This window comes from Rhipicephalus microplus, chromosome 5 (genome assembly GCF_043290135.1).
Source record: "Rhipicephalus microplus isolate Deutch F79 chromosome 5, USDA_Rmic, whole genome shotgun sequence".
Lineage (NCBI taxonomy): Eukaryota > Metazoa > Arthropoda > Arachnida > Ixodida > Ixodidae > Rhipicephalus > Rhipicephalus microplus.
Genome location: NC_134704.1, coordinates 188044903 through 188071779, shown reverse-complemented (window position 1 = coordinate 188071779; position 26877 = coordinate 188044903). Strand labels below are relative to the sequence as shown.

The window sequence follows — 26877 nt, the reverse complement described above, 5'->3', positions numbered from 1 at the left end:
TTGCCACGCCAGGCCCTCAATGTTTCGGCACATCGGCCTACGGGACCTCCGGACCCTGCACACGGCCCTAAGGGATGCACCATTTACTTGGACACCCACCACTGTGTCAGCTGACCTTCGATGAACAGAGGAATATCGCTGGATTTTTGATTGACTGATATGTGGGGTTTAACGTCCCAAAACCACCATATGTATATGAGAGACGCCGTAGTGGAGGGCTCCGAAAATTTTGACCACCTGGGGTTCTTTAACGTGCACCCAAATCTGAGCACACAGACCTACAACATTTCCGCCTCCATCGGAAATGCAGCCGCCGCAGCCGGGATTTGATCCCGCGACCTGCGGGTCAGAAGCCGAGTACCTTATCCACTAGACCACCGCGGCGGGGCATCGCTGGATTTTTCCAGGTGTTGGTCGCCTTGTACTTTGACGCTTGTAGGCACCACAAAACTACTCGTCAGGAGCGCAGCCGGCTGGTGAAACTCAACAAAAGTGCCACTACGCCGAAAACATGCAGAAACTTTGCGAAAAAAAGCATTACCAGCTCGTGTGCAGATGTTGTTTGATTGATTTGTGGGATTTAACGTCCCAAAAAACCCCATTTGATTATGAGAGACGCCATAGTGGAGGGCTCCGGAAATTTAGACCGCCTGGGGTTCTTTACGTGCACCCAAATTTAAGCACACGGGCCTACAAAATTTCCACCTCCATCGGAAATGCAGCCGCCACAGCCGGGATTTGATCGTGTGCAGATGTTTTTCCCCCTTGGTGCTCTTCCGTGGAAAGGGGCCGTTGCGTGACGCACCGCTCACCGCTTACCAGCCAGCACCAAAGTCTGGCTTATCTGCTTCGGCCAATAATCTGTTATCACGCATCTACCTTGATGCGCCTTTCCGTCCCCTTCGTTCCCGACGTGCCTTTATACTCGATTACGCACCACGCTGTGTGCCATTCCTTCGTACACCTTCTTACGGCAAGTGCGCCGCATTACAACTTGCGGTCTTCCTTCTTACGCCGTCTTCCTCTCTCGGCTTGCAGCCCGTCTCAGCCAAACGTCGCATAACCCAGTTGTTTCTTGCACAGTGGTGTTGTAAGCAAACAGGGGAGGATTTCATCACAGTTTCTGTGCTCTTGGTCAACTTACATGAGTAGCATATCGGCGATTTTCTTGTTTAACTTCTCCATGAGGCCTTTGCTTTGTATCAATCGTAGTGTGCAGTAATGTTTTGATTAGCTGTTCTTCTAAGCTGCATAACGTCTTGTATTATCCCGGTGGTAAACGTTGTGCCACGATCAGTTATGACAACTGCTGGTTCTCCAAGACGGAGGACCATTTCACAAAAAAGTGCGCAATCTCAATCACGGTAACACGCTGTAATGCCTTCGTTTCGCAGTAGCGCGTCATGTTCTCAGTGGCAACTACAATCCAGTGGTTGCCGGCGTGAACTTTGCAAAAAGGTCCTAGCAAGTCCATGCAGATTTGTTGGAATGATTTTGTCCGAGGGCAATGGGCTTCAAAACGCCGGCTGGGTTCTGATGTGCGACAAGCGCAAACACCGTAAAGCACTACGTTTTCACGTAATGCTTCACGTCCCGACTAAGCTCAGGCTAGTAGTAGTGTTGGTAAATCCGGTCCAAGGTGCGTGTGAATCCCAAATGGCCGGAGGAACACTGATCGTGACGGGCCGACAAGACGTCTGCTCGTGAACCTGGCAGGACGGCGACCAGGTGTTCAGTCGCGTAAGGGTAAAAGTTTCTTTTACAGAGCGTATTCCTACAAACACAGACCGATAATAGCGAACGTGCGTTTGCTGGTGGTGGGTGCGGAATGCTTCCTGCAAAATATTTGATAAACTGTTGAAGCTCGAAATCATTTTCCTGCTGTTCAGCGAAGTCGCATACATCGACAGCGTCGAGAAAACGACCGTCCAGTTAATCACCTGACGCCGCCGTACGAAGACTTCGGAAAATGCAGTCAGTGTTAATGTGCCTCCAGCCAGGCTTGTACACGCCTGTCAAATCGAACTCCCGAAGGCGTAAGCTCCACCTGGCCAGACGTCCAGAAGGGTATTTGAGGTACGCCAACCAGCAGTGCACATGATGATCGGTGGCAACTCTGAATGGGTGACCATACAGGCACGGTTTGAATTTAGCTATTGTGCAGACAACAGCTAAGCACGTTTTTTTAGTGATTGTGTAGTTCTCCGCATAATATAAAATCCGGCTAGCATAAGCAATACAATGTTCGACGCCGCCTTGGCACTAGACGAGGACTGCATGAAGGGCGATGTTACTGCCGTCTGTGTGTAGTTCAGTGTCAGTCTCGTCATTGAAGCGGGTGAGTAAGGGCTCAGTCTGGAGACATTGCTGAAGCTCGAAGAAAGGGCGTAGTTCTATAGGGCCCCAACCGGAAGGAACATTTTGTGTCAGACGAATGAGGGGCACGGCTATGTTTGAAAAGTTTTGCAAGAGACGCCTATAGTATGTGCAGATGCCTCAATACCAGCGCACTTCACGTTTGGCAGGTGGCGGAAAATGTGCTAAATCCAATGCTTTGTCTGAGCATGGCCGAATACCATCAAGCTTACAAGGCGGCCGAGTTGTTTTAGTTTGTCGTAACCAAGTGACATTTTTCTGCTTTCAGCGATACGCCTGCCGTGCGAATTGACACAGACAGATTGAAGTCACTGCTAAAACGCTTGGGAAAAGACAACGACGTCATAAACGAGGCATGCTTTCCACTTTAGACCTCACAGCACTGTATCCATCACCCTCTGCAATGTCGAAGAAGCACAGCACAGACCGAGTCGTAGCACCTTAAATTCATGAAGACGATCAGGAGTTATGAATGTTGTTTTTTCTCGGTCGCGTTCATGAACTTCAATCTGCCAGTAGCCGCGGCGTTAATTCAACTAGAAGAAGCACGCGGCGCGTTGGAGGTGGTCTAGTGAGACGTCGATGCCCGAAAGAGGGCACACCTCTTTCTTAGTCAGTTTCGGTAGAGTTTGCGGTAATCGACGCACAATCAAAGAGCGCCGTTCTTCTTTGAACATAGAACGAGGAACGACAATGGACTCTTCGAGAGTTGGATTACGACGTTTTTGAGCATCTGCTTTTTTGAGAACGTATGGCCTCTTGTTGCTTCTGTGACTCACTGTAGGCGTGATGACGAATTGGCCATTCACCTCGACCTGGTAGATTGCGGTGGTTACTGCCAGCCTTTGCTTTATTTTGAATTTAGACGCGAAACAGTCGCTAAACTTGCGGAGAATGCAGTGGATTTGATTTTTCTGTGCGTATAACAGCTTCGCATGGATGCGTTGTCATTGTATATGCTTCATCTTCAATGGTTTCAAAAATGAGCGATAGTTGTTTGCTTGGCCAAATGTTCATTCTTCACTAAATTGGTGACAATAACTCTATTACCCTACGTTTAAACTGGAATTCGCCGTGGGTGACGCAGACTTGGCGAACAAAGAACCGGAAAGTTTACTTCAGCGATACTACTACTGCTATGATCCATGTATCGCTGTAGAGTAACGAACGTGCTGGTTAGTGGCGGAAGTGTGACGTTGTCGTCGACAATATGAAGCGCAGTCCTCTGTGAATTGGCATCGCTAGGTTTCGGGGCGTAGTAGGCAGCAAACGTTACGAGGCCGTCTCGAAGGTCAATAAAATCGCCGTGCTCGCGAAGCAAATCCATGCCAAAGATGACTTTCGAAGAGCATTCGGGAAGCACGATGAAAGAAGCAATGGAAGTCGACTCACAGATCTGCAGCCTTGTGGTGCATCTCCAGATCGGTGTCGAGAGATCACCTCCTGCTGTCCGGACGTTTGGTCTATGCCCCCAAATAGCCGTGACCTTCCTGAGTTCAGCCACAAGTTCACCACTGTTAACTGGGTAGTCGGCACAAGTGTCGACCAGAGTCGTTACCGGCTGATTGTCGACAAGAGCGACAAGGTCAGCAGTAACGGGTTGGTCTGCGACGAGAGGTGTCTCCTGAAGGGAATTGTCGCAGGCCGCCAAGCGGGTCGCAAGAGGATGTTTTGTCAGTAGCTTAAAAGCAGTCCCACCGCCGGAGGCCGCTGTTCCAAGTTGCCCTGGCATGGGCTTGGGGCCTAGCCGATCGTGTCGTAACAACATTCGTGAATGTGGAGTATTGACCCGGAGATGTAGGGCATCCAGGAAATAGAGCGTTGGATCGGCATTGCTAAAGATTTGAAGACAGAAGGCTCACCAAGTACTCTGCGACAGCGGGGGGTCGTTCACCATCCCGGGGCCGACAAGCGTCTGGCCGAAAACCAGGCAGGTTCATTTGCGGGCACCAGCACTCCAGGTACAAGTGACCTGGCTCACCACAGCGGTAGTAGAGTGGCCGATTGCCGGAAGCACTCCACTCTAAATTTCCGCACATTAGATCGTAGGTTTTTATAGTGTGGCAGGCCCAAGAAGTACTGCGACATCTGCAGGCAGGATGCTTTTCGGTTTTCATGGTGCCGCGAGCCCGAGAAGTACTGCATTGTCTGCAGGCTGGCAGGTCAGGGAAAATAGCTGGCTGCAGGCGAAAGAGTACGCACCACTTCCGCATACGTTAAAATAGGAGCTTCAGCTAAAGATGCCACTAATGGTCGTATCAGCGGCCGTACTTCTTCACGCACGGCGTCTGTCAGAGCAGCCACTTGAGGCTGTGAAGGCACTGCGTGAGGCTTTTGCAGCTCATCGCGTACAACGCCACAGCCTAGCTCAGCGAGGTCTCTCACGCTCGTTACGTTCATTATTGCCATTGGTGCTAATAGACATGGAAAGTAGTTCAGCGGCTTATATGGGGAGGACCTCTGTCTTAGCATTCGCTCCATCGTTATTGGTTGATAAAAGAATTTCACCATGGTAGCTTATGGGTTTCGCAAAAGTCCTGCGAAACCCACCAGCTACCGGGAATATGGGCTTTGTCAAGTTGTTTCATACAGCTTTTTTCCTCTGTCCCAGCCAGTTAGTGTACAACTGTACGTGATAAAATAAACTAAGCTGAAAATTCTAAACATCTGCTTCGTGGCGCCCCACATCCGAAAGCGTACCTTCTTGCTTCCATCGTTGCGGAATCAGCTTGATAGAACAGACGAGACTATTTCTCAATGAACATGGCCACACTTTCGTTTGGTCTTCAAGGTGAAAATCTAGGAGACTTTCTGCTTGTTCTTTCCGATAGGGATTACATGTAGCGCAGCTGCCATCAAAACACTGGCCATCTTGTCAGGGCCGCCTCGTGGTTCTCAAACCGAATACGCGCCGAATCCTCCAAGTATAAATACACATACCACAGTTTTCAGTGCTCGTCCCACTCGTTGGCGACCGCAACTTGATCTTATTGGTCTAGCGAGTCATCAACGTCTTTGTAGGGCACCCCACCGAAAGGCTTTGGGGTTCGAGGGGCTGGCGGCCTTGAATCTGGCGGAGTCACAGTCTGCACAGTCTAGCTTGCAGTCGTCTCACTTGCAATGATTCTGCACCGTTTCTGAAGAGAGCCGAATGGCTTGCAAAAGGTCAGCATGCATAAGTCAGCTGTTTATTCCAAGGCGTCGGCGTTGGCGTCGAGATCTTTCTCGTGGTCATAGTGCATAGACTGTTACCCAGCATGTCTACCAGTGCACGGCCTACCGTAATGGAAACTTGTGGTTGGGAGCACACAAGGACGTCCGGTTGGATCGACCATGGGTAAAACGACTGTATCGTCTTTTCCACAGGGCGTGTATTCGTTCTCTGACAGCATCAAGGGAAACAATACTTGAGCCACTTATACTAGTGCTAATATTATTAAAGTTACCTGAAAAGTGAGGGCTACTTCGTGGGGGTCGGTAAGAAACCCCACGTAAGACTGTTCTTGGTCTAGTGCGACACAAAAGCCTTAATAATTCTAGGTCGGACACGACACCAACAACGCACCATGGTGGAGTCTGGCTAGAAGCACTGACAACACCTCGGGAGCTTCCGCGGTCTTTCCTGAAGCTATTGAAGTTTGGCAAGTCAGGTAGAGTTTCGATGTAGTTTACATCATAAGATAGCCAGGATGCTTTGAGTACCAGCAGGTTACTTGCGGAAGACGATACAAAAATTGGCATTGCCTCTATTTGGGGCAAGAAGCTACGTACGTTTGTGGAAATGATGGAAAAGGACAGATCCTTTAAAGGGGTGGTTTTTCTGTGAGAGGGATTTTTACTTTATTGAGGTGATTGCTAGATGGTGGATTCTTCAACCGTTTGAGAAGATTCGTTAAGAATGTAACGGTGCGGCCCGATGTATACAGTTGCAAGCCGCAGAGAAAAAGGAGCTGTTTTAGATTTCGCACATCCATTAATGTGTTTTGGTGCAGTAAGTACTGCAGAAGAAAATTGCTCTCCCACACTGTACTTTGATGCTTTGAATTTACGGCCACAAAATAGGATTGCGGATCTCGATGTGTGTTCGCTAAAATTAACTATTATAGCATTATATCGCCTTTGGCTAAATTAACCTAGATTGTGTGCATGGTCTATTTTTTATGATCTACAATAGCGCATTTGTGAATACCATAAAAAATTAGGTTTGCTAAAACAAGTTGGCCAATGACTTGCAGCTTCGCCAGAAACTGCAAGTTATTTGATTACCTGATTTTCTTCAAGATAGTGTTGCGACTCCGGGTCCCGCGGGTCTCAGTTTGGTAGCGGGCCCCCGTCCAAGGACCCATCGTCGAACAAGTCAGGTGAGGTGCTCGTAAAAAGAACAACAATAATTTATTTACATGGTTAGTAACTGAGAATTAGAAAAGAATTGATCAAGTGATCAAGTAGAAGTCAAGATCTGTACATGAGAACTGTTGAACAGTAGCGCTTGAAAATACACAAGAGTCTTCCGTTTATACAGCCCCGCGTTGCCTACGCTGGGCGCACTGTCCGCGGCTTCAGCCAATGCGGCGCTCCATGGTCTAGGTGTTCCCCCAACGAAGGAGACGAAAGACTCCACGCAAATAATGTGGAAAGGGCACAGTCCACACGATGCCCAAATATGGTTACAAAAGCACTGCACCGATGTTTTCGTACACGTCACCAAGTTTCGCGCACGTCCGATGATTTTGGTTCACAAGATTCTTCTGACAGCTGGGTGAGGTTCGAAAAACCGGCCGCCAGTACACGTGTCAAACTTGCCTGACTGTTTCGGTAGGACAATGTAGTTGTGGGCCAGCATACCGTCAAAATAAGCCACCCTATTCAGCTGATCCTATGGAGAAAAGGGGGGGGGGACAAGGAGTGGTCGAGTAATCCCTCGTGGTCTAGGCGGGTTCCCGGAAGTGCTGCAGCAGATACTGCCCTTTTCTTTCCTTCAACCCCACATTCCATTCGTGGTTGTTTGCTAGAAGCTGTGGCGTAGCAGCGCATATCCGGGGCCCCGCTTCTCCTCACAAGGTGCAGCCACAACCAGTCTGGCTTTAGCTTTCAGCCTGAACTGCAAGTACCATGCGGGTTCCGAGATTTCCAAAGCCTCGGTGACCTCGAAAATAGCCCAGCTTCCTCCTTGTCTGCCTCGAAATCCTTGCTCGCAGCAAACACAATGGCCTTTTTTGAGTCGAGCTCAAAATGGCCTCTCTTGGCTCGTGCGTTTTCTCTGCGCGAACCAGTCCCGAACCCCTCGTTCATGTTTTGCCGAGAGGAAATTAATCCGTCTTGACGGCACACCCTTGCTTGGAATGCGTCGAAATATTTTCGTCCCGTTCACAAAGGCCGAAAAACTTCAATAATAATGACGCTCGTAACAGTCACCAAGGACGAAAACATTTGCCAGTGCCTTACGGATAATTTTATTCAAGATATCATAATTGTCCCTGCGTTGGGCAAGCACTGAGTTGTAAAATCCCTGTGTTAATCGTTTGATTTCAATAAAAAACTACAAAAAATTTTTCCTTTGTCCGCGTTAGAGGTATGAAAATTGTCAGAGGTATGAAAATTGTCATGGTCTACATAAAAAAGTACTTGTGCATGCGTAGCAGCTTACTGAAACACTGGTTTATGTTTGTTGCTACCCGTGTACTACGAATCAAGTTGAACAGATGATTTTGCGCAAGCATTGCAAAAAATAAACAGAAGGAAGCGAGAAATATAATGCTCAGCATTGAAAATCAGTGGGTTGGTGGTTCTTGATAGGTTGTGTAGTTTGACATATAAATTAAACACCAAATACAGGTGCATAAGTCAGCAGGAAAGTCTATGCCACCAACATTTGCTCCCTCTTTTGAATACAAACTACAGCTCTAACATTGCAGCATGCGTTTGTAACATTGAAACACGTTCAAGGCAACCAGCTTACTGCTGTGAAGATAATGTTCTAGATATAAAAAATCCTCATTTTCTAAAGACAAATTGCGTGCAGTAACAATAAAGGTTTTCGCGTTCTTTCTGCACAATTTTCTGACCCCAACTACACGCGACCGTTCGAGAAGGCAATGTGCAAAAGCATTTTTTTAAGGAAGGAGACCTACCTGTCCGTAGCTGGTTTTTTGGAGAATATGGTGCCTTTCGGCACTCACTTGAACAGCTATGAGATGCTGAATAATGCAAGAGACTCCATAAATGGGATCAGTTAATTACTAAAAATGAATGAAATTTGCTTATTTCACATTATTGTGCAATAATACAGCTTTGGGGAATAACTTATCTTCGGAATATTAAAAAAGCACAGCTGCCTCAACGTGCCGCTTACGGAACTTCGCGCGCACGAAATGCAAATGTCAGAGTCGACACGCTTAACTATATATGTAACAATTACGTGCGAAAGAGCGTTGTCTTCAAACAGCTAAGAATAGATTTCTGTCACTGACCCGCATGATCTCGCGACTAAAATAAGCGAAATCGCTCACAGCACGTCGATTTGCGAGAAACATACGTAGGTGGCCAGGGTTGAAGACAGCCCCTTCGCGCTGGTACCTGCAAATTCTCGGTGAGCGAGTTTACGGGGCAGCGCTAAAACGACGCAAGAAGATACGTTGATTGTGCTTGGGGAACAGTGAACTATGAACCGAAGTCGGAGAACAAAGTGTTCACCGTGGTTTTCTCGAGTTTATGAAGCCCTACGAATGATTCGCTGTCCATATACGAGCGCGAACAAATGCGTATGACACGAAAAAGAAAAAAACTCGACGTGCCACCGATGGTTTTCAAAACTACTTGGTACACATACAGGGTGATTCAAAAAAGTTGTCCACTGCTCTTGAAAAATAAAAAAAAAATGTGCTATTTGGTCACTGTTTTCACACTTGCTTTATCTGTAGTGGCAACCATCTTAAGAGGGTTGAAGATACTATTCGCAACGGTAAATAAGGAAGTTAAAATAATTACCTTTTTAACAGATGGACTTAGGCAGTTGGGTCACATGGCAGAATGAAAGTCCTTCCTGCGCAAAACCAATTGCTGCTTTCAGATTTGGGAAAGCGGCCCCCAGTAATAACTGCTATTTAATAAATGTCTCCACAATTATGCGGCTAAGTCGAAACCGAAACGCGAAAGAACGCAACTAAAATGAGGGAGTGTTGTTATATCAACCGACTTCATGGTGTGGGTCTGTGGGCTGCGTTCGCAATTGCAGCACGCATGACGCTCATACGTTATCGAACCGGGAAGGACTGCACCCCGGTAACCGGTGTTTTGAACAGTGACACCATCGTAGTGATCGCCTTGCTGCGCTTTTTTGTCTCGTTTTTACAGTAAAATTTAGTAGAATTTTAATAATTTTAGTAATGCTATAGGCTGCTTCTCTGAAAAGTCAAAGTGGCGATGGGCTTTGTACATTAAGAACGTCAATTTTTCTATTTGATGTAACTGCCGAACTCCACTAAAGAAAAAGTTGAATAATTTACCTTTTCTAATTATCGTTTCAAATGATATCTTCCACCTTCTTAAGATGCCTGCCGCTACAAAAAAAAAAGCAACTGTCAAGACTGCGAGCAAATAGCGCCTTATGCTAAGTTTTAAACAATATTGGACACATTTCTTGAAACACCCTGTATATTTTATTTCATTTCATTTCATTCATTGAAGCCTTAAAGGCCCGGAGGCATTACAAAAGGCGGGGGCAAACAATATATGAGGGACTCTTAATCACAAAAGTGCCAAAAAGGGAAGAAAGTACGAAGAAAGGAAGAAAAACGTCTCTGAGAAAGGAAACAAGCAACCAGAAAAAAAACAACTAGCGTTCACTGGAAATAAAACAGCAATATACACAAGTAATCAGCCAATGCATGAGTCACTAAAAGTTAGTTACTTACATGGTTTAAATAGGAATTCATTTCAATTTAGGTCAGGTGCATTGTTATTTTTTGCGAAAAGTCATGCGGTCGGTGGACGAAAGAATACTGTCAGGGAGGGTATTTCACAGGGTTATTGCATGGGGGAAAAAAGAATCTTTCATCGATGATGTGCGGCACTGAATGTGGGCGATATGTTTGCTGTGGCTGAGGCGCGCGAGATTCGGGGCGGGGGTTTAAGTCGATGGTGCCTGGCAAGTGGGTGATAATAGAAAGAGTGAAGCAAGCAGAGACACGGGAGGATTCGACGTGATTGGAGACATGGAAGGTCAAGTGTGCGTTTGAGTTCAGTGATGCTAAATTTACGCGAGTAGTTGGACGTTATGAAGCGAGCAGCGTGATTCTGGATAGATTCCAATTCATAGGTGAGATATGCTTGTGAGGGGTGCCAGATAGATGAAGCGTTTTCCAATTAAGGCCGAACGTATGTCTGATATGCAAGTTTTTTTAATAGTGGGTGATGAATATCTGAGATTTCGGCGCAAACATCCAAGTGTGCGTGAAGCATGTGCTCATATTGTTTGAATGTGAGCGACCCATGACAATGACAATGTCAACTGAACACCTGGACACTTATAGCCGTCTGTTCGAGTTATTTCCCTGGAATTGATATGATATGCGTGAATTACGGTGCTGCGTTTACGGGAAAAGGACATGGATTGGCACTTATTAAGGTTAAGAGGCGTGAGCCATTTTCCACACCATGCAGCGATAGTGTCAATGTCTTCCTGAAGATCATGTGAAGTCGCTAGGCTTGTGAATGGCGTTGTAGATGACGCAGTCATCGGGGAAAAGTCGAAGTCTGGTTTTTGTGTTAGATGGCAGGTCATTGACGTAGATTAAAAACAATAGGGGGTATAAGCCTGCTCCCTGGAGGACACCGGATGTAACACTAAAAATTTGCGAGTCATGAGAGTTGGCAGTTGTGTATTGTACGCATCCTTTTCAGAAATGTTCTATCCAAGTAATCAATTTCGGGGAAATTCCAAGAGTAGATAATTTTGCAAGCAGGTGATTGTGTGGGACACAGTCGAAGACCTTCCGAGAAGTCAAGGAAGATGGCGTCCATTTGTAGATGATCGTCTATATGTTGCAGGATATCATCGATGAATTCTGAGAGCTGAGTTTCGCACAATAATAGTTTTTTGAAACCATACTGGTGCACATGAAAGAAGTTCATTTATTCAAGGTAGTTCAATAAATTGGTTGCTATAATTTGTTCTAGCAGTTTAGATGGTATACTGGTTAGCGAAATTCGGCGGTAATTAGGTGCTTATGATCGGTTGCCAGACTTATGGATGGGAATGATTTGTGCCTTCTTTCAATCGTGGGGAACTTCACTAGTGTTTATTGATTGTTGGAACAGTAAGTAAGTTTAGTATTGCGCTTGACAGGTAAATTGTGTTTTTAAGTAGTTTGCTACTGATTTGATCGCAACCGGCTGAGGAGGATAAGTTGAGAGAGTTTATTAACTTATATATTGTATCAACGTTAATCTGGATATCAGGTATTCCGGTCGGCGAGTGGAGCGGTAGCTGGGTAAAACTAAAGCTTTGAGCAGGTGAAAATACTGACGTAAAGAAATCATTAGGAACTGTAGCACAGTTATTAGCTTAGATTATTTCGTTGTCTACGTTTGACAGCTAGAGATGCGTTTGACGATTTGGTGGGGAGATGATTTGAAAGAATTTACGAGGGTTAGACTGTAGGATTGATAAGAGGTTAGTTGAGAAGAATTTGTCTTTGGAGGCTTTCAGTTCCGTAATGCATTGATTAGCAGCGAATTTGTACTTATCCCAAACCCTGGCGTTATTAAAAAGTTTTGCTTTCCGATAAAGGCATTTTTCTCGTTATGTAGGCGCTTGAGGGGTTGCGTAAACTACTGGGTATTTGTGTCTCTATTTGCAAGGATAGTGAGAATATGCCTATTTTTCAAGTTTAGCATCGTGTTTTTATGTAATTCCCAATTGGTTTTGACCGAGCGGGCAGTGTATGACAGTCGGAAGTCGTCGAAGAAGAGTGCAAGTTCGCGGTTAAATGCGTCGAAGTTAGCTTTCTTGTAATCGGTGATTAATTTTTTGCGTTGGGGTGTTCTTTTTTATAGGCAGAGAAATGTTGATATAAAGGAGGCTATGGTGCTGAGAGCATGGAGCAAAGTCATATTTTTTATGTTTTCAGGGCTACATGTTAATTAGAGATCTAGGCTGTTGTCGCCCCTTGTAGCGCATGTAACTGTTTGGTGCTGATTAAAGCCCAGAGTAAATTCAAGAAATTGTTTGGGTTCGCTAAATGGTGATTTGTTGGCTACTGAAAGTAACCACCAAATAATGCTGGGATGATTAAAGTCTCCGAAAAAGAAGATTGGTGCCTTGGGTATATCTTTTTTTATTTGTTCTAGAGAAAAACGTAACTACTCGCAAAAGGAGGGGCTACTGTCTGTTGGACGGTAGCATATTCGAAACACTATTTTGCCATTTGTACTGTGCACGCATACCCATGCTAGTTTTGTGTTGTCGTCGTGAGTGATTAATGAAGACGATAAGTTGTCCCTAACCAGAATCAGTACTCCTGCACCTCACCTGTCATGTCCGTCACGTAAATGTACTATTAGATTGGAGTTGGATGGAAAAACTTCGCAGTCACTGACATCCTTGATTAACCACGTTTCGGTTAACAAGACGACATTGGCTGTGGTATCGTCTATGAAGCTTTCGAGTTCGTCACATTTTGGGATTGTGCTGCGGATGTTGGTGAAAAGCACGCTAATGTTAAGGAATGAATGAGATCGATTTTTGGAGGAAGAGAGGACAGCATTTTTTTGTCACTGGGATGGTACAGATAGGGTATCTTCCGGGGCTGCTAGTGTAGTTCTGTTTGGACCTGAGGGGTGTTCGATAACGCTATCGGTTGCAGTGTCATAAAAGTAGCATCTGCTACCTACGTGTAGTTTGTGAAAGCTCAGCCTAAATGCGCATTTTAGTGGCTTGACAAATTTTAACAATTTAGGGCGTGCAAGGCGCGTACTTGGGGGGCAATCTTCTCTTATTGCGAAACATGTATCTTTCAGCTTCCGCCCGCATACCAATATGTTTCCTTTTGTCTTGAAGTGAGATAGTTTTACTACTATAGGGCGTTTTCTTGTTGCAGAGAATATTCCAAGGCGGTGCGCACGCTCTACAATGCTGACCCCGCCATAGTGGTCTAGTGGCTAAGGTACCTGGCTGCTGACCTGCAGGTCGCGGGTTCGAATCCCGGCTCCAGCGGCTGCGTTTACGATGGAGGCGAAAATGTTGTAGGCCCGTGTGCTCAGATTTCGGTGCACGTTAAAGAACCCCAGGTGGTCGAAATTTCTGGAGCCCTCCACTGCGGCGTCTCTCATAATCATATGGTGGTTTTGGGACGTTCAACACCACATATCAATAAATAAATTTGGTATCACGTGACGTGAATATATGAAGGAGGTAAACGACAGATTCAAACATAGTAATCATGACACTGAAGTTGACACTGACCAAAACTGGGTGCTGCATCAATGACTGACTTAGGAAACCTGCGCGAAAAGTAACCGAGAATGTTCCTAAAGTAGCGTATCTTGTTGCTTATATCTATACTTTTGCTACAACTGGGCTACTCTATTCTGCGAGACGTTGATTATGCGCACAAGCAACAACAAACTAGGACCGGTTGTTTTTGGTGCTACCACATAAAAAAACAAGGTAATTATATTATCAGTGATACGCCTACATCATCGTATCTGTCTGGATGTGACTCACATATCATGTGACTCACATATCAACCCCACATATCAATAACTCAATCTCTATATTGCTGGGGCTTAAGGTTAGGTCGAGAGTATTTTTGCACAGGTCTAGAATTTTGTTTTCTGAATCGCTCCAAGGTTCTTTATCGGAATCATCAATGCCAAAGAAAAGAAGGCTCTTTCGGCACATACGGTTGTTAGTGTCAATGTTAGCGGCTTTTAGGGTAGTGATGGCATGATCCAGTCGGCCAAAAAAGTTAACAGCGGTCGAGGGACTTTGGTTTGGCTGGCATGAATCTAATGAGACGGAGCGGCTCAGAATCTCAGCTATATATTTTTCTTGGGCAGTCTGTGTTGATTTAATTTGTTCAAGATCTACGCAAATTGCTGCTTCAACACTTTTTATTCTTTTGATAGCGCCAAGGACAGGTAAAAGTTAAGCACTAGGGTAAAGTTCAGCAAAAACTGCTCGCCTTCATGCGGCGGTGGTGTGGTCCAATAGGTGAGATGTCTATTTCATGTGCATATGGTACAGAGTCGGATTCCAGTGATTAGTGAGATATGCGGGTTATTCTCTCAGATGTACAATAGTGTGAGACTGTTGCTCTTCTAATTACCTGTAATCATATTATCCATCACAACATCAGCAAGAAAATGCTATTTAAGTCGTAAAACGAATACTTCCTTTGCCGAAAACGCTTCAGAGTGATGCCGCCTGCGGAAATTTCACACAAAACCACTGCAGGCTACGCCTATAGTCAGGAAAACTTTCAATTGAAATCTCGGCTAATATTTGTTTCGCCTATTCTCAGGGCCACTTAGAAAATAGCCGCTTCCTCTGAGACAAGACTACGGAACCACGTAATGAACTGACTATAAGCGGCTATAAATGACTTGAATTCTTGCCTGCTTGCGTGTATTGTAGCCAAGATTCGACTAAGAGTGTACTGAAGGTCTCGCGTCTAAGCGTTCACCGGCATGTTTTCAGCTGGATCAAAGCATTTCTCAAAAACCGCACAAAATTTCTGCTTGCTACGAACCTCTTCCCAAACCTCTCCCCAGTCCTGTCTGACGTGCCTCAAGGTACCGTATTCAAGCCTTTCTTATTTTTGATATATATCAAAGTAATTATACTGAAAGGCTGCGGATGGTTTTGCGCCCTAAGGAGGTCAGCGTGTTCCTTTTCGCAGGAAAGCGAACAGTGTTAGTTCACACACAGACGGCGGCCGCTCGGCTTTTCTAGTGCGTTGCTTGCTCAAGGCTACGTCGCACCTAGGCAGGAACCGCTAGGTCGCGCGAATGCCGAGAGGGGTCCGATTTCGGAGCGCAGGCCGGTGTCATGCACCTCCCACTGCGTTTCTGTGCAACGTGAGCAGCGCTATTGGCTGCACGTGATGGCGCCACGCAGGCCGTTGCACGCCCCCCCCCCCCTCTGGCATGAAGTCTGAGCCAAGGCTGTGGTGGTCTTGTTTTCAAGCTCCGCGGAGAGACGCAACTTGTGCTCAAGATACAGTCCACCCTGGGCGGGTCTGACGCACTGGCAGAGCTGATGAGCCACATCTGCTAGCGACGGTACACTTTGCAGAGGCGAGACCCCGTTCCGCATTGCCTTGTCGCTTTGCTGGCTAGCGATGCCGTTGACGAGCGGATTGTGTGAGCGATAAATGGCGCACGTGAGACATCCGCTACTCACACTGTTTGCGCCCACTTGTGGATGGGGAACGAGAAAAGCCGCGCGTTTTCTGGGCAGTTTGGCTTTCCAATTTTGCCCAGCCCGGGGGGCTGCGGCCTACAAATAATGTGGCTCTAATTGGCCCCCGTGATCAAGGAATGACTAAATTACGGCCACTGCCGATTTCCTTTGTGGCATTAGATGTTGGCATTTATGATTGTGGCTGGGCAGTAGGGGCTGTAATCGGCGTTGCCGCCGGACCAGTGAGGCTCCACATTATGTACGTAGATCTAGCCTTTGCTGCAGTCAGGACACCGATAGACCAAGCAGGCCAGAGATAAATGGGATTTAAAACAGTCTCGGCACTAACTTTCTTTTTAAGTAGAAAAGTGAGACTGTACATTTTTTTGTTTTCATCTTTGTATATCTTAAGCTCAGTTGTATATAGTGTTAAGGCGTTTACTAGCCGGCAACGAGCGAGAATATGTAATGGCGACAGTCACAGCCAAGCACGGGCTCCCAGCGCGAGCGGCGTCCTTGTTGGGTAGCCCCACTAGAAGGTATTCAAGAGTTAGACCCATTTCAGCGTTCGGAGGCTTCGCTACAATTACCCCGGGGTCGAAGAGGGAGCCGCCTGGCGACCTAACAGCTCGTTACTATGAGCGGGTCATAATAAGCCTTCAGGCGCTCCACGTTGACGATGTCTCGCCCACGGCGGCGCATGTCCGAAGATTGTTCAACGGGTTCGATGAGATAGTTGACGGGTGAGGTGCGCTCGATGACACGGTAGGGGCCTTCGTATTTTGGACGTAGCTTGGAAGAGGGGCCAGCTGCAGATGTCGGGATCGAGAGCCATACAAGCGCACCAGGAAGGAACGTGGGCTCAGAAGTGGTGGAGCCATCACGAATACTCTTCTGCCGCTCTTGCTCTTGCGTTGTAAAAGTCTTGGCAAGCTCGCGACACTCTTGAGCAAGCCTGGCTGTCTCGGAAATCGGTGTACACTCTGATGGATCCGGCGTGTACGGGAGTATCGTGTCCATGGTGTGCGACGGGTGCCTTCCGTACAGCAAGTAGAAAGGTGAAAAACCAGTCGTGCTCTGAGGGGCGGTGTTGTAGGCGTAGGTGACGAAGGGCAGTATATTATCCCAATTAGTATGGTTGGCAGCGACGTACATAGAAAGCATGTCGCCGAGGGTGCGGTTAAAGCGTTCGGTGAGGCCATTCGTCTGTGGGTGGTAAGCAGTAGTTTTGCGGTGGACAGAATGGCACTCCGTCAGAATGGCTTCGACGACTTCCGACAAGAAGACACGGCCTCGATCGCTGAGAAGCTCTTGGGGTGGTCCGTGGCGCAGTATAAATCGATGCAGCAGGAAGGACGCAACATCGCGCGAAGTAGCCGCAGGGAGAGCGGCGGTTTCGGCGTATCGCGTTAAATGATCAACGGCAACGATGGCCCAGCGGTTACCAGCCGACGTCAGAGGAAGTGGTCCGTACAAATCGATACCTACGCGCCCAAAGGGACGGTCAGGGCAAGGTAACGGTTGCAGACCGGCGTGCGACATGTGGACTGACGGTTTACGGCGTTGGCAAGTGAGGCAAGAGCGAACGAACTGCTGCACATAGCGGTACATGCCGCGCCAAAAGTAGCGTTGTCGAATGCGATGGTAGGTCTTGAATACTCCAGAGTGCGCGCATTGCGGATCTGAATGGAAGGATTCACATATTTCTGACCGCAGACTGCGGGGTATCACGAGTAACCACTGCCGGCCGTCGGCGTCGTAATTGCGTCGGTGTAGAAGGCCGTCACGGATGGTGAAATGGCGAGCTTGACGATGCAAGGCACGCGTGGATGGCGTTGCGGATGGATCAGAGAGCATGTCGATGAGCGTGCCGATCCAATTATCCTTTCGCTGTTCGGTAGCGATGATATCAACATCAATGGCAGAAACAGCAGCCGTGGATACTGAGCAGAGCACATCACCTTCAGGCAGAGGGGAGCGCGAGAGGGCGTCGGCGTCAGCATGCTGGCGTCCGTTGCGGTACAGCACGCGGATGTCGTAGTCTTGTAAACAAAGAGCCCAACGGGCGAGACGGCCTGAGGGATCCTTCAATGAAGAAAGCCAGCATAGTGCATGATGGTCGGTGACGACATCGAATGGGCGACCATACAAATAAGGTCGAAACTTTGTAAGAGCCCAGATGATCGCCAGGCACTCTTTCTCCGTGACGGTGTAGTTTTTCTCGGCTCTCGTGAGCGTACGGCTTGCATATGCTACGACATATTCAGGGAATCCGGGTTTTCGCTGCGCCAGGACAGCGCCGAGGCCTACGCCGCTGGCGTCTGTGTGCACCTCCGTTGGGGCTGTAGGGTCGTAGTGGCGTAGAATGGGAGGCGACGTCAACAAATGGCGGAGCTTCGCGAACGCGTCGTCGCACTCGGATGACCATGAATTGAAGGGCCCGTTACTTCCAAGGAGCTTCGTCAGCGGTGATATGATCGTGGCAAAATTTCGTATGAAGCGTCGGAAGTAGGAGCACAGGCCCACGAAACTACGCAGTTCTTTGACAGATGCAGGTTTGGGGAATTCGGCCACGGCCTGAAGCTTGGCAGGATCAGGAAGAATGCCGTCTTTGGACACGACGTACCCCAGTATGGTTAGTTGCCGTGCTGCAAAGCGGCACTTTTTCAGATTTAGTTGCAAGCCGGCATTGCTCACACGTGCGAAAACTTCTTTCAGACGTTGGAGATGCGTGGAGAAATCCGGAGCAAAGACAATGACATCGTCGAGGTAACACAAGCACGTGTACCATTTCAAGTTGCGCAGAACGGTGTCCATCATGCGCTCAAAGGTCGCAGGTGCATTACATAGACCAAACGGCATGACGTTGAACTCGTACAAGCCGTCTGGCGTGATGAAGGCGGTCTTTGGTCGAGCGTCGTCAGCCAAGGGTACTTGCCAGTACCCCGAGCGCAGATCGAGAGAAGAAAAAAAATCGGCTCCATGAAGGCTGTCAATCGCGTCATCGATGCGTGGCAGTGGATAAACATCCTTGCGAGTGATCTTATTGAGCCGTCTGTAGTCCACACAGAACCGCACAGAACCGTCTTTCTTCGCAACAAGAACAACAGGAGACGCCCATGGACTGTCCGAGGGCCGGATAACATCGCGTCGGAGCATATCGTCAACCTTATCATTAATTACTCGACGTTCAGCAGGCGACACGCGATATGGACGTTGCCGTAAAGGTGGATGGGCACCAGTGTCGATGCGATGCGTAACAACGGACGTGCGACCGAGAGAACTTCGCCCGACATCGAAAGAAGAACGATATTCTTGCAACAGGTCCAGAAGTTGGGAACGCTGTACGGCCGTAAGGTTGTCAGCGATGGAGGGGCCAAATACATCAGCAGATGACGAATCAGAAGTGGAAACAGCATTGATGGTACACGACCTGGGACCGCGCGTGTCATCGGGTACGTCCAGGACTTGTGCGTCGTCGACTGGTTCCACTCTGCCGAGACATTCCCCTCGAAGCAAGGTAACAGCATACGGGGACGGGTTGGTTACAAAAATAGCAGTGTTGCCCTGGTTGACCTGCACGGTCGCGAAAGGTACTAGCAACCCTCTCCTGCTGCAAGCGCGGTCAGATGGCGAAACAAGTCCAATGGTGTCGGAGAGACCAGCGCAGTAGACAGACACAGCCGTCGTCGAGTTTGGAGGCACTGTTGTATCGTCTTTCGTTAGAATCTTGCTCAGTGTCGGGGGACTGTCTTCTGGCGTCAAATGCGAGAAGGGTGAGAGCTCAATTTCGGCGGCGGCACAATGGATGACGGCGTCATGGCGGGAGAGAAAGTCCCACCCCAGGATGACGTCATGAGAGCATGCCTGAATGACGATGAACTGGGCGACATACAGAACGTCCTGGATGACAACGCGAGCTGTGCACCCTGCTGTAGGATAAATGCGGTGCAAACTTGCAGTACGGAGGGATAACCCAGAAAGTGGCGTCGTCACTTTTCGAAGTAAGCGGCAGAGTTTTTCGTCCATAACTGATACGGCAGCTCCAGTGTCAATAAGCGCCGATGCACAAACACCGTCCACAAACACGTCAATGACATTCGAGGGGCTGCTCTGAGGGCTTTCACATTGCGATAGCGTCGCAGTCCTTGCCTCGGGGACTGCGACGACTAGTTTTCCCGCTCATGAGCTGCCGCACTTGGCCGCATGGGGGACAGGGAACGACGTCGTGGAGACGGCGATCGTCGAGATGGACCTGGGCGAGATCGAGGTGGCATAGACGGCGGTTCTTCGCGATAAGGACGGCTGAGTTGGCCAGCAACAGGTGAAGAAATTGGAGCCGGCTGTACGCGATGGCAATAACGGGCCACGTGACCGGCGTAACCGCACGCAAAGCAGATGGGCCGGTTGTCGGGTGTGCGCCATCTGTTCACCGGGGTAGGTCTCACCCACGTCGCAAGGGCTGATGGACGGAACAGTGGCTGCATGGTGGACTGAAGCTGAGGCTGAGGGGTTACGTCAACATACGTAGCGGGAACACCCGCTGCAAAGGACGGAGGTCGAGCGGCAGCTTCGGCGTAAGTCAGAGGGGCGGTTGCTGGAACGACTTGGGGCGGCCTGGCGACCACTTGCGCGTAACTCAGGGGCGCAGGAGCCGGAGGCTGTGGGGGGTGGTACGCAGGCATTACCTCCGCTATTTCCTGTTCAATCGCTCGACGGATGGGAGGGAGAAGGGTAGTAGGCGATTGTTGAACAGTCGGTTGGTGGGCGAAGGGCAGGAGCGAGAACTGACGTGCGATTTCCTCACGGATGAAGGACTTTAGTTCTGCCATCAACGCCACTTGGTCACAACTGGCCTCCAAGCCAGCAAGCGTTGCAGCTCGTGGTGGGGAGCGTCGGGTCATCGAACGCTGCCGGCGGAGCTCCTCGTAGCTCTGGCACAGTGTGATGACCTCAGCCACTGTGCCGGGGTTTTTGGCGAGCAGCATCGTGAAGGCATCATCGTCAATGCCTTTCATGATGTTCCGGATCTTTTCAGACTCGGACATGGTGGGATTAGATTTGTTGGATAGGTCCAGGACGTCTTCAATATAGCTCGTGAATGACTCACCAGCCTCCTGAGCACGTTCACGCAAGCGCTGCTCGGCTTGCAGCTTGCGAACAGCAGGGCGGCCGAAGACGTTGATGATTGCGGTCTTGAAATCGGACCAGGTGGCAAAATCGGACGCGTGGTTGTTATACCACAAACTGGCAACACCCGTAAGGTAGAATACCAAGTTGGTCAGCTTGCCGTCCTCGTTCCATTTGTTGGGGACGCTCACGCGCTCGTAAATAGCGAGCCAGTCCTCCACGTCAGTGCCATCAGCGCCAGTGAAGATGGGTGGATCGCGGATTCTGGGGACACCGGGACAAGGGGGTGGCATTGGAGGAGGCGTTTGCTGAGAAGCGTCGTGGTACATAGTAGATGGCAGGGTACGTGATCGTAGCTCCAAAGGCATAGACAGGGATCGCAGCACTCTCCACCAAATTGTTAAGGCGTTTACTAGCCGGCAACGAGCGAGAATATGTAATGGCGACAGTCACAGCCAAGCACGGGCTCCCAGCGCGAGCGGCGTCCTTGTTGGGTAGCCCCACTAGAAGGTATTCAAGAGTTAGACCCATTTCAGCGTTCGGAGGCTTCGCTACAATAGTATTATCCGTTCTTATAAACGAATTTGTCCAATCAGCCTCCACTACTGCCAACGTTTGAGTTTCTCATCGTCGAATATCTACGTGATTGTCGCAGAACCATCAAGAACTTAACTTCCACTTTCCGTTGCATCTAATATTCGTCTTCTTGCCGACAATCATATGTGTCATTTGCTAGGCAATACATAACTCTGCCGGTATTTCTATGCTACAGCGTGTGCTCTTACGTCTTCAGCAGTGGTGTAGCACCTGATTGATGTCACCTAATACGAATGAAACATTGCTGATGTTTTTACATCAGCACAGCAAATACACTCTGGCTACTTACATTATCAACAACTGTCACAAAGCTGCAATTAACGAGATCAAATACCTAGTCGTTTATATTTCAAGCTACCTATTATGAGGTGACCATAATGATCACATGGCTCACTCCGCTAACCATGCCTATGGTTACACAGACAATAATAATTTCACGGCTTCACCTTCCGTTAAAATACTCGCTTACAGTGCTATTGTCATACCTAAACTTGAATGCGCATCTGCCGTCTTCGATCCTCACAAAACCAATTGAAATTCTGTAGTATGTCCAGAAAGAAGCAGACAGAATCATTGCTTCAGATTACTCCCGTTACTCCATCATCTCCACGCTAAAAAAACAGCTAAAGCTTCATACCCTCACTCTTCGTCGCCGTATTGCATGGGTATGCCTTTTGCACAACTTCTTTCAATCAGCCACGCATGACACCCAGCTCATCGAGCTCATCCAAACACTGTGATTCAGCCACGTGTTTACCAAACCATTTCACCAGTCGTTCTTTTTATGGACCGCCTGAGACTGCAATGGCATTCCGCAAGAGGCGGCAGTCATCCGCGATTCAGCTTTCTTAAAGAATGCCATCCAAGAAGCAGACTCAGCTGTACCTCAATGATCACTTTTGTTATCGCCTTGTTTATGTCGCCCACCCCTTATATAAAGTTTCATAAATAAATAATAAATAAAAAATAAATGCAAAAGTGTAATATTGCAGTGGCTGCTTTTATAATGTACGATCGCACGTTATGAAATGAAGTCAGGAGCACTTCTCTGCATGCACTGAAAGAAATATCGGTGCTTTTTTGTGCGCATACAGCAGCCTTATCCGTCAACGCATCCTCTGCTTATATGTAGACTCACTTGTTTGAGAGTCTCACTGCACCTAGATCGGTGAACTCAGCAGCCGTCACCCCTCTTTTGAAGTGTTGACATATCCTTATCGCTACGCGACGTTGCCGCGCTCTCAGAACGCAGCTCGTATGAGCTGGTAAGTAAGCGCACGATGAAGACAAGCAAACATTACTTCAGTTACATGAACCGTTGGACTAGACGTCTGTTCGTGGACACTAAAATACCCTTTACCCACATTAAATGTGTAATATATATATAAAGGAAAGAATTTTATACCTAGGGCTCGTTTTTCCGTGTTTTGACAAAATAATAATGAGATGTAACAGACTATAAATGCCAAGGAATATATAGGGGAAATTATCCTAACCAATGTAATAAAAATAAGAAGAAAGAAATGTGGGTGAAAAAAATAACTTGCCGTGATCAGGAATTGAACCAACAACCTTCGAATAACGTGTTCGATGCTCCACCAATGAGCTATCAGGCGGCAATCTCCCCAACCACTTTATTGGTTTTATATGGGAATTGAAACGTGGAAGTGTCAGTCGGCGCCACCTGTAGCCATGGCGGCGAGGGGGACACACTCTTTTTATGAGCCTTCGTGGCGTCACGTAGCGCGTGAACTTATTACGAGCTGGAAGCTAACCAATAGTCCCCCGTACACAACCTAACGGCACCAAGTCTGCCAGTACATGACCCTCGTTAATGAGTAAGGGAAAAAAGTGTATGCCTAAGGGCTCAGTTTTCCGTGTTTTGACACAATAGTGATGAGATATAACAGACATTAATGCCAAGGAATGTATAGAGAAAGTTATTAGAGCGAATGTTATGTAAGTAAGAAGAAAGAAGAGTGGGCGAAAAGATAACTTGCCGTGAGCAGGAGTCGAACCTACGACCATCGAATAAAGCGTTCAATGCTTTACCACTGAGCTATCACGGCGACTATCCCCTAACTACTTTATGAGGTTTATGTGTGAATTTAAACGTGAGAGTTATTTTTGAGACACTTTAGGTCAGCTGCCAGATCGTAATGAGTTCACCTGCTACGTGACGCCATACAGGCTCAAAAAATAGGGTGCCGCACTCGCCGCCATGGCTACAGGTGGTGCTGTCTGACACTCCCACGTTTAAATTCATGTAGAAACCCAATAAAGTGGTCGGGGGAGGGGGGTTTAGCCACCGTGATAGCTCAGTGGTAGAGCATCGAACGCGTTATTAGAAGGTCGTACTTTCGATTCCTGCTCACAGCAAGTTATTTTTCACCCACTTTTCTTCCTTTTTATTTAATTTACATGGCTTCTAATAATTTCCCCTATAAAACATTTCCGAAAAAGGGCTCCCCTAGTGCTGGGGACACGAACTACACTCTGCCGACATTGTGAGGGAACTGCAGCAGACGACGCAGGCTGTGTGTCCCAGCGGCGCTAATGCGCGTTTCTTGCAGCGCTCACGGGCACCTCTTGCGCTTCTGGAGTACGCGGACAGCGTCAAAAGGGCATGCCAATGAGAGTCTCTTGGAGGCCGGATCTATGCATTGCCAGTTATAACAGGCCAAGCTGCCCGTCCAACCCGTTGAAGGGTACAAAATATTGCTCATTGTGAAGCGGAAGCAGCTCAGAAAGCTTATTGAAGAGTACTAAGAGCTCGTTCAAGCTAGAAAGCGGTGCGATTGCAGCGTATGACACAGAGAACAAGCCGCCAACATAAACATCAAAGCACTCATGCACTTGGCGGCTCGCTTTCCATACCCTCATGATGGCGCTAGCTATCCCACGCTTCTTAGCAAAGCAAAACTGACGAAAAGCTCACCGTCAGGTCGCGTATTTATGAAAAGGTTCTATACATTCTTTGGAATTATTGGCTGCTAGATCGCATATACATATATATACCAAAAACAAAAGTGACGTTGGGTCCAGGAAAGATTATCCGTATAGGGAAGAAGACGCACGTACAAAGTGATTTTACTGACGTTTCGGCCGTGGGTCCGGCCTTCATCAGAATCTGATGAAGGCCGGACCCACGGCCGAAACGTCCATAAAATCACTTCGTACGTGCGTCTTCTTCCCTATGGATATATATATATATATATGACACCTCCTACACCTCTCTCTCTCTCTCTCTCTCTCTCTCTCTCTATATATATATATATATATATATATATATGTATACATACATATATATATATATATAGAGAGAGAGAGAGGTGTAAGAGGGTAGCTATAGCTTTTTATTGTGGCCAAAGTTTTCCCATAGCTAGAGCGGGCCGTATATGTATCTATTCTCGGGTTTGTACGGCCCGGCTCCGCAGGTTAACTGCAGGACCATCTGAACTTGGACCACGTCCGTTTCTTGTGTAGAAAGAACCATTCGGTTTTCATTTTGTTTTGTCACTTGCTAAGGAAATCTTTTCATCTACTCTGCGGTGATGAGAGAGAGATAAACCACCCCCTTGCGGTGGCTCTTCATCCTTCCTCCCGCCGTTCTTTGTCTCCCTCGTTCTACAGCTGTTTACGAATTATGGCTCTGGTAGAGGTTAAAAGAAGAATTAGGGGTGTATTTCTGCAACCGGTAGGGAGCACGGAGCAGCGCCTGCAAAGCAATGGTCGCTTGTGCTGCCTTTGTTATCTCCCTGTTTCTTGTTTTCTAAAGTTTCCTTCTTTGACTTTTTTTTTAAATTCTAATTTGACTCTCAAACTGGCCGTGCGGCCGTCACTGGTTGCGCTGGCCTGGAACTGGCGATGCCTGCCCTGCACTACTGCACACGTTAATGGCCTGACGCCGGGATTCCACACGCTTCTGGTGCCTTGGCTTGCGGAAAGAACAGTGGAAGCTACGCACGCCGTGAGTTTTCTCTGGAACTTTTTGCCGATGGTGGCTTTGCAAGCCACAGCGTCATGCCTTCTCTTCCGATAAATCTCCGTGGTTCTCAGCTATGTCCCTGCACTCACTATGCCACACTCCCCCCATCTGTCAGCACTACGGAGCCTGGCGGAGTTCCTTGAGGAGGCGGAAATCACGTTCTACCACCAAGTCTGGGTTGTTTCCTCACCTGCTGTCGGCCCGCTTGCTGTTCATGCCTCTTACCAAGCCATGTAACACCTAAAACACCTTTTCCCCCTTCCCAGGACGCTGCGCCGTGCTTCCTATTGGCCTGCAGAAATAGGTGTATTCTTTCAGCCACGCAATCATTCATGTCAGAGGCTGTTTTTAGGTAGCAAGGAAGTTCACTCGCCGCCACTCGGTGTCTCACGTGGTGTCATGCCGTCTTTTAGGGTTGTTTTATTACTCCCGCGTTTAAATTCACATATATACCCAAGAAAGTGGCTGGGAGGATAGCTGCCATGGTAGCTAAGTGGTAGAGCATCGAACGCGTTATTCGAAGGTTGCAGGTTTGCTTTCTGCCCACGTCAAGTTAACTTTTCATCCACTTTTCTTTACATTCACTTTACGATTCGGTCTATTAACCTCCCCTATACTTCCTTCGGCGTTATCGTCTGTTAGATTTCATTATTATTGATTCAAAACAAAACACTGAAAAACTTTCCCATATATATATATATATATATATATATATATATATATATGATTCAAAAAAGAAAATCTGTGGGTCCGGTGCAAACATAATGGAGAATGAAGGAGCACACTTACGAAAATTTCATAATTGTTTACTCTACGTTTCGGCCGTAGCACGGCCTTCGTCAGGCTTCCTGACGAAGGCCGTGCCACGACCGAAACGTAGAGTAAACAATTATCATATTTTTGTAAGGGTTCTCCTTCATTCTTAATTATATATATATATATATATATATATATATATATATATATATATATATATATATATATATATATATATATATCCAAGAAACAGAGGAAGAAACTTTCACGGAAGCGTCTTTACTTAACCTTTTTCACTGATGAACCAGCCTTCGTGAGATTCTCTGAGTATGGCTGGTCCACCAGCTGAAAACGTTAAGTAAGGACGCTTGCGTGAAAGTTTGGTCGTCTCTTTTTTGCATACAATACGTCGTGTCCAGCGCGAATGACGTACGAAAAATCTTGTATATATATATATATATATATATATATATATATATATATATATATATTCACTGCTCATGACTGTTTCCCGCTTGCGTCCAGGGAACGGCCCTACTGCAACGCTCTTGTCAACTCTTACCCTCTCTTTGATTGCTTTTGTGCATCCATTTAAATTCGATTCCCCGGCAATTTTCACATGCTG

At 47.5% G+C, this 26877-nt stretch overlaps 1 non-coding gene across 1 annotated transcript; it reads right to left on the bottom strand.

Annotated features, from left to right (window-relative positions):
- Positions 1–23505: 23505 nt before the first annotated feature.
- Positions 23506–23577, bottom strand: TRNAK-CUU (transfer RNA lysine (anticodon CUU)). Its single transcript has one exon. It is a non-coding gene; the product is annotated as a tRNA-Lys (tRNA).
- Between the last annotated feature and the right edge of the window lie 3300 nt (positions 23578–26877).